General features: G+C 39.6%; 1 protein-coding gene across 5 annotated transcripts in view; it reads left to right on the top strand.

Moving 5' to 3' along the window:
- Positions 1-785: 785 nt before the first annotated feature.
- The window catches only part of LOC137430191 (solute carrier organic anion transporter family member 4A1), a 144,043-nt gene continuing 134,077 nt past the window's right edge, over positions 786-10,751 (top strand). The window contains exons 1-4 of one of the 5 annotated variants that reach the window (XM_068120845.2): positions 786-858; positions 4,220-4,281; positions 6,955-7,088; positions 9,364-9,422. The gene's annotated coding sequence lies outside the window, so the exon portion shown is untranslated. Of the gene's footprint in view, positions 859-3,933; positions 3,970-4,219; positions 4,282-6,954; positions 7,089-9,324; positions 9,423-10,751 lie in introns of those variants that run through there. The other 4 variants (XM_068120844.2, XM_078780395.1, XM_068120848.2 and 1 more) reach the window with 4 other exon arrangements.

The following is a 10,751-nucleotide window of genomic DNA, read 5'->3' as shown; positions in this document are numbered from 1 at the left end:
CATGAAGATAGACCAGAAAAGGTTCAACAGAGGGCAACTCGACTACTGGACCTCCTCACTTGTGGCACTTCAAGTATCCATAGCCAGACTCAGAGAATTGAACAATCACACACTAGCCGATCGAAGACAAAGAGCCGAGTTGATTCAGATCTTCAAAATAATGAAAGATTTCAATAGAATTGACCCATCTCAATTACTTCCTCGAGATTTAGATTCCAGAACATGAAAACATTCAATGAAGTTGACAAAATTCCACTGCAATACCATTACCAGGCTTTTAGACAGCTTCCTTTCTCTGAGTGGAGTGTCAATACCGTAATTGGAATTCACTTCTTGAAATTATAGTGTGTGATAACACAATTAATCAAAGTAAGAATACACTCGACAAACATTGGCAAACCAACCATTGAGGTTCACCTCTTATATAGTCGTTGAATTTCCAGCAGGGACGTAGAAGCACCAGCTTATCTCAATATATAATAGAAGAAGAAGAACATAAAGAAGAAGAGAAGTGAAGAAGAAGAATGAAAACAATCTCTTACAGGGAACTTCAATGCAGGAGGATGTCATTTGGTCCATCAAGCCTGCACACTGGTAGTGGTGTCCAACATATGGTTGTTTGGCCGTGCTGTATCCTTTTTCAATGCCGAGTGTCAAGCAACGAAGCAGCACGTTGGCAGCAAATGCCTGAAACTCATTTGAACATCAGTCAGTGGGCGGGCGTATTGAAAGCGTTCAGTGGGCGGGGCTTATTGAAAGCGGAAGGCGGGGTTTCATGGCCTGCTGAGGGCGGTGGGCGAATGGAGTGAAGCCGCACACGTGGTCGTTTCTGTGTTCAGCCATCGGAGCCTCGTTCTGGTAAAATTACAATAATCGCGGCGGTTTTTATCCCCCATTGTTGTACATAACGTATTACATGTGACAGTACGTTCACTTACCTTGGCCATCGGCGTTCATAACGGTGCTTCATTTTCCTGCTCGAGTGTTCGAATGAGCCCGATAGGCCGAGACCGTTGTTTCGGGCACGGATTTCTCAGGCCGTTCTCTGCTAATTTCCGTAGAGGATGAGGGATCGGTCCGTGTGAAAATGTGAATAAAAAGAGGTGAGAAGAGGAGGGGAGGTTTGGCGAGGTGTTGATTCCGCCCTGGAGTGAAGCGGTGCAAATTTAAAGGGCGTTGTCTCTGCACTGTGGGACTTCCCTCTGGATGTTTGAGTGTGTCAGTGGTCTGTGTGTGTCGACAAAGGGTGTGCTTTAGGCATGACGGTCTGTATGTTAGAGAGGGAGTGTGTGTGTGTGTGTGTGTGTGTGTATATATGTTTCAGGTACCATAGTGTGAATGCAAGATAGGTGTGTTTCAAGCACCATAAGGTGTGCCTCACCTAAAATGTCTTTCATGCAAGAGAGGACGTATTTCGGTGCTTGAGGTATACTGTCCTTTAGTTGAGGTACTGTACTGTCATTTAGTTGTATAATATACAGTACGGGTCACTTATAATATGTGTATATAATGTACAGTACATGTCACTTATGTGTATATAATATGCAGTGCATGTCCCATGTAATGTGCATATAATGTACAGTGCATGTCACGTATAATGTGTATATAATTGATGTACAGTCCATGTCGCGTATAATGTGTATATAATGTACAGTACATGTCACGTATAATGTGTATATAATGTACAGTACATGTCACGTATAATGTGTATATAATTAATGTACAGTCCATGTCGCGTATAATGTGCATATAATGTACAGTGCATGTCGCATATAATATGTATATAATGTACAGTACATGTCACGTATAATGTGTATATAATGTACAGTACATGTCACGTATAATGTCTATATAATATACAGTGCATGTCATGTATGTATATAATGTACAGTACATGGCACGTATAATATGTACAGTACATGTCACGTATGCGTATATAATATACAGTACATGTCACGTATAATGTGTATATAATATACAGTGCATGTCACGTATGTGTATATAATATGCAGTGCATGTCACCTATAATATGTGTATATAATGTACAGTACATGTCACTTATGTGGATATAACGTACATTACATGTTACTTAGAATGTGTATATAATATGCAGTACATGTCACGTATAATGTGTATATAATATACAGTACATGTCACGTATAATGTGTATATAATATACAGTACATGTCACGTATAATGTCTATATAATATACAGTGCATGTCACCTATAATATGTGTATATAGTGCACAGTACATGTCACTTGTGTGGATATAACGTACATTACATGTTACTTAGAATGTGTATATAATATACAGTGCATGTCACGTATAATGTGTATATAATATTTGTGTATATAATGTACAATACATGTCACGTATAATGTGTATATAATGTACAGTACCTATCACCTATAATGTGTGTATAATATACAGTTTATGTATAATATGTGTATATAATTAATATACAGTACCTATAATGTGTGTGTATAATATACAGTTCATGTCATGTATAATGTGAATATAATTAATATACAGTGCATGTCACATTTAATGTGAGTACTGTATATAATATGCAGTACATGTCATGCATAATGTGTATATATAATATACAGTACATGTCGCGTATAATATGTGTATATAATGCACATTACATGTCACGTATAATTTGTGTATATAATTAATATGCAACATATGTCACGTATAATACGTCGCGTAAAACAGATGTATATATTTAATATACAGTACATATCACGTATATGTGTATATAATTAATGTACAGTCCATGTCACGCATAATGTGTATATAATGTGCAGTACATGTCACGTATAATGTGTATATAATGTGCAGTACATGTCACGTATAATAGGTGTATATAATGTACAGTACATGTTACATATATGTGTTTATAATGCACAGTACATATCATATATAATATGTGCATATAATTAATATACAGTATATGTCACATGTAATATGTGTATATTTTTTAAAAAAGTATATGTCACATATAATATGTGTGCACATAATTAATATACAGCATGTGTCATGTATAAGATGTGTATCTTACTATAATTCACCAAATGTCCATCTGTCCGTCCGTTCCCAGGTACCGCAAAAACGGCTGAACCGATCGCAACGATATTTTGGGTGGGTAATCCTGGGACCTCCTGGAGTAAAATAGGCTATTTTGTTTTTCCAATTTTCCAGTTTTTCCAAACACGATGGAATAATATTTACCGATATGAACAGTGATGTGGCTTTTATTGAAATTCTACAAATACTGTTTAGATTTTGATGAGAATTATGAACCTGCCTCAAATGCGGAAGTGTACAGATTACGGCAATGAGCTGGTTTGATATCCCAATGCAACCGTCATTTAAAACAGTATTTTGTTAAAGTATCAATTGATGATTGGAATTTAGGGAATACAATTACGATTTTGAATTCGTAATTGTATTCACCCAATCGTACGGAACTTCAGATCAGGATTTAAATATTTGTTTATGTCACGAATGTTGTTAAAAGTTTATTTTTTATATTAATGTTATTTAATTTGTGATTGGAGTTATGCTGTTTGGAATGAAAAAGAGATATCGAGTTCAAGTGAATGGCAGAATGCCGTGATGGTTTCTACTTTCTAAACGTGAAATTTGTGGATCGCCATATGCAGATTCGCTATTGACTGGGTATAGAACAAACGTACCCGTTTTGTTTGCGAACGGGTACGTTTTTCATGGAGGTCCTTTACAAACTTGCTGTCCATGTCTGATGTGTGACTGAAGGTGCTACAGGAATGTGGAATTTATTGGTTTCATGCTTTAGCATTTGCTGTTTCTGCATTGTCTGCTTGCTTCTGGCCTCCCACTCGTGCATAGCACGGGTACCTCACTAGTCTTATGATAATTCTGTCTCTCTGTCCGTTCCCAGGTACCGCAAAAACGGCTGAACCGATCGCAACAAAATTTTGGGTGGGTAATCCTGGGACGCCATGGAGTAAAATAGGCTATATTGTTTTTCCATTTTTTTTTTTCCAGTTTTTCCAAACACGATGGAATAATATTTACCGATTATGAACAGTGATGTGGCTTTTATTGAAATTCTATAATAACTGTTTAGATTTTGATGATTTGCGTGTGATATGATTCAACGGATGTTTATATGAATCGCTTAAAATAAAAAAGCCTTCAATTTCTGATATTTTGCCATCGCCATATGCAGATTCGCTACGGACCCACGATCGATGTTTCTCTACGTGAACATACCCGTTTGTTTGCGAACAGGTACGTTTTTCATGGAGGTCCTTTACAAACTTGCTGTCCATGTCTGACGTGTGACTGAAGGTGCTACAGGAATGTGGAATTTATTGGTTTCATGCTTTAGCATTTGCTGTTTCTGCATTGTCTGTTTGCTTTTGGCCTCCCACTCATGCGTAGCACGGTTACCTCACTAGTCTTATGATAATTCTGTCTGTCTGTCCGTTCCCAGGTACCGCAAAAACGGCTGAACCGATAGCAACAAAATTTTGGGTGGGTAATCCTGGGACCCCCTGGAGTAAAATAGGCTATATTGTTTTTCCAATTTTTCCAAACACGATGGAATAATATTTACCGATATGAACAGTGATGTGGCTTTTATTGAAATTCTATTATAACTGTTTAGATTTTGATGATTTGCGTGTGATATGATTTAACGGATGTTTATATAAATCGTTTAAAATAAAAAAAGCCTTCAATTTTTGATATTTTGCCTTTTCATTTGGGCCTCCCAATTGAAGCCCCACCCGTAGGGCGGGTACCGTTGCTAGTATAATTAATATACAGTACATATCACGTATATGTGTATGTAAGTAATATACAGTACCTATCACCTAGAATGTGTGTATATAATATACAGTACATGTCATGCATGATGTTTTGAATATACAGTACATGTCATGTATAATATGTGTATATAATTAACATACAGTACATGTCACATATAATATGTGAGTATATTATATACAGTACATGTCACGTATAATGTGTGTATATAATACAATATTAGATGTCAAGTATAATGTGTGTATATAATATACAGTGCATGTCTCGCATAGGTTTGTATATAATATATAGTACATGTCATGTATAATGTGTATATATAAATACACAGGAGTATATATGTGTGTGTATAAACAGTACATGTCATGTACATGTGTGTATATAAATATAGAGTACATGTCAAGTATATGTGTTTGTATAATATCTCACGTATAACATGTATAAACCAGAACGGCACTCAGTAGAGAGCATACCTCCACCTGGTTGGCCATATCACTCGATGGTGAGGAATCGCTTAAAATTTTTTAATACTAGCTGGATCCAGATCTTCACGAAAATAATCGATTCTTCCTTGTCACACACACACACAACCTGAAGATCCAGATCTTCACCAAAATTAATCGATTCTTCCTTGTCTCACACACACACACACACACACAACCTGAAGATCCAGATCTTCACCAAAATTAATCGATTCTTCCTTGTCACACACACACACAACCTGTCCACCAAGTTTTGTCTAAATCTGTCCATAACGTTTTGAGATATCCTGCTATATGTTGGTTTTAGCCCTATCACTCAATGGTGAAGAATCACTTAAACAATTAAATAATTCTCATATCCGAATCCATATTCAGATCTTCACAAAATCGAATAGATTCTTCCTTGTCACACACACAACCTGTCCACCAAGTTTTGTCCAAATACATCCTTAACTTTATGAGATATCCTGCTATGTATCGTTTTTGGCCCCATCTCCCAATGGTGATGAATCACTGAAAAAATTATTGTAGCCGGATCCGAATCCGGATCTTCACCAAAATCTAATCATTTCGTCCTTGTGACATACACTACATCTCTGCCAAATCTCGTCGAACGTCCACAACTTTTTGTGATCTTTTGTTCACAAACAAACAAACAAACGGGTGAAAACATAACCTTCATCCACCTTTGGTGGCGGAGGTAATCTCAAAATTCACGCATAATGTGTATACTGTACAACAAGTTGCCGATAATATTTTGTGTATAATATACAGTGCATGTCTCGCATATGTTTGTATATAATATATAGTACATGTCATGTATAATGTGTATATAATACACAGGAGTATATGTGTATATAATACAGGACATGTCATGTACATGTGTGTATATAATATAGAGTACATGTCAAGTATGTGTCTGTATAATATCTCACGTATAACATGTATAAACTAGAACGGCACTCAGTAGAGAGCATACCTCCACCTGGTTGGCCATATCACTCAATGGTGAAGAATCACTTCAATGCAATATGTGCACAATGCAATGTGTTACGGATTCGGCTATTATTATTGTTGTTGTTGGTGTTGTTGGTGTTGGTGTTGTTGTTGTTGTTCTTGTTGTTGTTATTATTATTGTTGGTTCTAAGTATTATGGTTATTGTTGTTTAAGGGAAATGGTTATTGTGGTTACAAGGTTAAAAGCACTCATGGAAAAGAGACAGGAAGCCGGAAGACGACAATAGAGAAGAAGAAGAAGGCGTGAGGAGACAGGAAAAAGACGTGTCTTGAAGCTCCGTTGCGAGCGTGGTCGAGCGGACGTCGCGAGTGAACGTTGAGTCCGTGAAAAGAATCTCGTGCGATTGGTGTTATCGCTGGAGTATTGAAAAAGCCTGCGTAGTCAGGTACAGGCGTGAGGTTCCGGAGAATCCTCGCCTCGAGGCTTCGACTCGAGTAAGAGCCGTCCGTGATTTTGACCCTCGCGCGTCGTTCACTGAACAAGGTTTTTTGCCGCGTCAGCTGGTCTCACCTTCCGGTGGTCTGCCGGGGATGGGTGTGCACTAAAGCGGCGTGTGAAGATTACACTGAGGTTCGTGGATTGAACGGTGAATGTGCACGTCTGGATCGCGTCTGAGATTTCTCTTTCCACCGCCAGTTTGCTGTGGTTTGGACCACGTGACGGTCCACGCCTTGCCTACCCCTCCTTCCGCGCCTCATCGCCTCTTCGCCGGGATCCCCTCTGAGTTATAGAGACATTGAGGAGTGTCTGTTCCGTTCACTGGGAGCACAGTGAGTTTGAGTTAGGTTACTTGAGAAGATGGTACCATCTTAAGATATTGATTGTATGGTTGATTGCTACCATTGTTGTATTGTTCTTCCTGTGTGCTTTCTAATATATTATTTGTTTGTTGATAACCATTTGTGTGGTTTCATTATTTATTTTGACACGGAATAACATATTTTTCTGCCGTGGCTCCTCCCGGGGTTCGGAGGTATACCGAGACCAGGAGGTCGGGGAGGAACACGTAACGAATGCAAAATATATATACAATGCAATATGTGTGTAATATGTAAATGTGTATATAACGTAATATACACTACCGGTCAAAAGTTTTAGAACACCTCAATTTTTTCCAGTTTTTATTGAAATTTGCGCAGTTTAATGTCTCGATGTACTCTGATATTAAGCATAGAACAAATAAACAATTGGTGATAAAAAAGAAATCGTAGAATCATTTTGTTTAACAAAATTTAATTTAAACAAGTCAGGAGACAACGATGGTTCAAGAGCAAGCGGTTCAAGAGCGAGCCTTCAATGACAAAGGACGGACTGTAACCGAAACAGGCCCAGACAGGCCAGGCCCGGAAATGTCAAAACGAAGGTTACTGACCTTGAAATAAGATAGAAAATAATGTATAATCAGTTATGAGGTTAGTTAGCTACACAAAACCAAAAATTCGGTGAAAAATGAAATTAATAAAATTAATTAATAATAATAATAATAATAATAAAATCGAGCTCCGTGGGGCTAAACACATGACATTGGCCTAACCAAATATCCAAACCTCTGTTAGATTCCACCAAACCCCTCGGAGAAGATGTAGTTTGAACTCGATTACCCCCTAAAAAGACATCTTTTTCTGGCGTGGCTCCGCCCACAATGGGTGACTGCCTGTGCTGGCGTGCGGCATCGGAACCTGACGTGGTGGGGGTACAGTGTGGTATTAGGCTACGGTGTGTGACAGATGCATTTTGTCTGCCCACGGGGAGGATAGTGTGGAGGGTGTAAATCTGTAGCCTGGAAGGAAGTAGGCATCTAGCACTGCCTTTGTGTCGGGGCACATCATCATTGTCTTGCTTTATATATTGTGCCCTATCGATGTTCATTATTTTTCATTGCTTAGAATCTGCAAGTATAAGAAAACCTTCCTCAGATTATCTTTCAACTATATCTGTGCATATTGTCATTCGGGCATCTATATAATAATAGCGTAAGGACTCGACTTTGTTATCCCTTTTACGCTGCACCCAGTGACCCGATGCCCACGGCACTAATGGATTTACGATCTACGATCCGCGCTCTTTGTTTATCACGTACAGACATACTCGAAAAATCTGAATTAGCCGACGTTGGGGCCCAAAAGCATCCGATTAACTGCCGATGCGACGCCATCTTACGACGCCATCGTATTGGCGTCTGCTGGGCGAAGGCGAAGCAAGCCGTCCGCTGATTGGACAGTCGAAGGCGACAGCAAGCCGTCCACTGAGTGGACAATCCCAGAGTGGTGCTATGCCGATTCCTATTACGAATCCATTCATTTTTCAAAAGTATATCGTAGCGTTGATATTTAAGTAGATTGCAATAAATACGTTGTTCATATACGCACTCTTCATTCTCATCTTTCTTCCTAACTCTTACTCGGACAAGCAAATCCCCTATGCCATCCATAATGGTACACTCTATCCATACACCACATCCTCCCTTCCGTGGATGTTCCACGGGTTTCGGCTAGTTGTTTATGAATCCGAGAAAACCTGTGTAATTACTGTTTTGTTTACTCATCTCGTGTATTCTTTCGTCCTGCATTCTGATCACTCAGAACCTGAATACGTTGTCACTCGTGATCATGTTCTGTTTGGCATAGTGCTGACCTGTTGAGTGTTTAAGTGCTTTATTGTCAGGTGGTTTGTTCTGTTGGTGCCCACTTACCACACTCTCTAGATGCGTTCCATTCTTTGGTTGGCAAATTTAACACTATGGAGTGTTCAGTACAGTACTCTACTACCTTTTACAGCTACCCATGTTCAGTTTCAAATTTATTGCTGATTGTGACTTTTTCTGAAGAATCTCTGAATAACTCTATACGGCAAAGTCTGAATGTCAAGTGTACGTGGTTGCCATTGCTTTTTTGTGCCCTTTCTTGGAATCTCACTCTGTTCGTCTTTTTAATTGGACCCCATTTACTTGCCGTCCCATTGGTTTTGCCTCTATTATGTTTTCATTTTTGAGTCATCTTCTTGGAGAAGGTGTCTTACTATCTGGTGCACTCCATCACCTTGCAGATTCAGAAACAAAAAAACCCTGGATGTTGGACACAGCCATTGGTGCAGCGCACATAAGGGTGAGAAGGTTGTTTTCAAACTGAGCTTGTGGACTATTTTCAGTGTGGTTGTGTATTGGTTGTGACATTGGGTTGATATTCAAGAGGCTATTGATTTGTTTGACTGGATGCGTTTTTGAAGTATCTTGCTTACTTTATATGAAGACGTTAATCTATACAGCTGATGTCACATTATTGCATGAAAAATTAGATCTTTCATATTATAATATAGATTATGTAAGATAGAAAGATGATACAAATTATACGGATTGACACTTGATCCAAAGGACCCTGACTGAGATGAACGATAGGAAAGGCAGACTGAATTGCACAAATGCAAAGGATTTTTGCATCTATTGCTAAAAGGAAAAATATGTGCACATGATTTTTTTTTTTTTTTTTTTTTTTTTTTTTTTTTGTATACAAGATCGAGGCTCGTGAAAGAGCGAACATTAATCACACAGAAAGACAGACACACAAAACAAATAACATCGGGAGCGGTAGACAAGATGGGGAGAGAGGGGGAAGGACACAAACAACATTTGAGAGCAGGGACCGAGAGACATGGAGACATCGAGAGAACTGTGGGAGGGAGAGGGCTTTGGGGGGGGAGGCATGGGAAGGGGGGGGGGGGGGTTGGGAGAGGTATAAAACATATGGACACTGCCAAGACTTCCAGGAAAGAAGTTGGAATTTCAAACAAGGTGGATCTGGGGTGAATTAGTGGGGGTAGAAAAGATCAAGGTTTTGGATGGGGGAAGATAAGAGATGGTGGTGAACAGCTGTTTTGAAGACCTGGAGGGAGGAGTGTGATTGAAGTGAGTGTGGGAGTTTGTTCCAGAGGCGGGAGGAAAGAGGAATGAAAGAGTGAAGGTGAGCAGAGAGCCGAGATTTTGGCAGTTTAACCATCAGAGGGTGGCTGGCAGATCTTGTGCGACCTGTAGGAATATTTGGGGGACAGAGCACAGAGAGAGCTGGGGGAGCAAGGCCGGAGAGGAGTCGGTAGAAGACAGAAAGACCACCTACCTGCCTGCGGTGATTGAGTGAAAGGCCCTCAGAGATAGCTTCATCGCGGGAGATTCCAATGATTCTGAAAGCTTTGGATTAAACAGCGTGAAGCCGAGCCAGGTGTGAGGCAGGAGCACCAGCCCATAGGGGAGAACAGTATTCCATTGAGCTGCGGATGAAAGCCTTGTATGTGGTGAGGAGCTCAGGTGTGCCTAGGAAGGACTTCGCACGACGGAGGATGCCCAGTCGGCGACTGGCTTTGGAGGCCAGCTTGGAAATGTGGTTTTCCCAAGAAAGATCATGGCAGATGGTGAGACCCAAAAGCTTGAGCGACAGAACTTC

This window comes from Myxine glutinosa, chromosome 6 (assembly GCF_964187855.1).
Source record: "Myxine glutinosa chromosome 6, kmMyxGlut1.1, whole genome shotgun sequence".
In the NCBI taxonomy this organism is placed as follows: domain Eukaryota; kingdom Metazoa; phylum Chordata; class Myxini; order Myxiniformes; family Myxinidae; genus Myxine; species Myxine glutinosa.
This window is presented reverse-complemented; position numbering and strand designations above follow the sequence as displayed.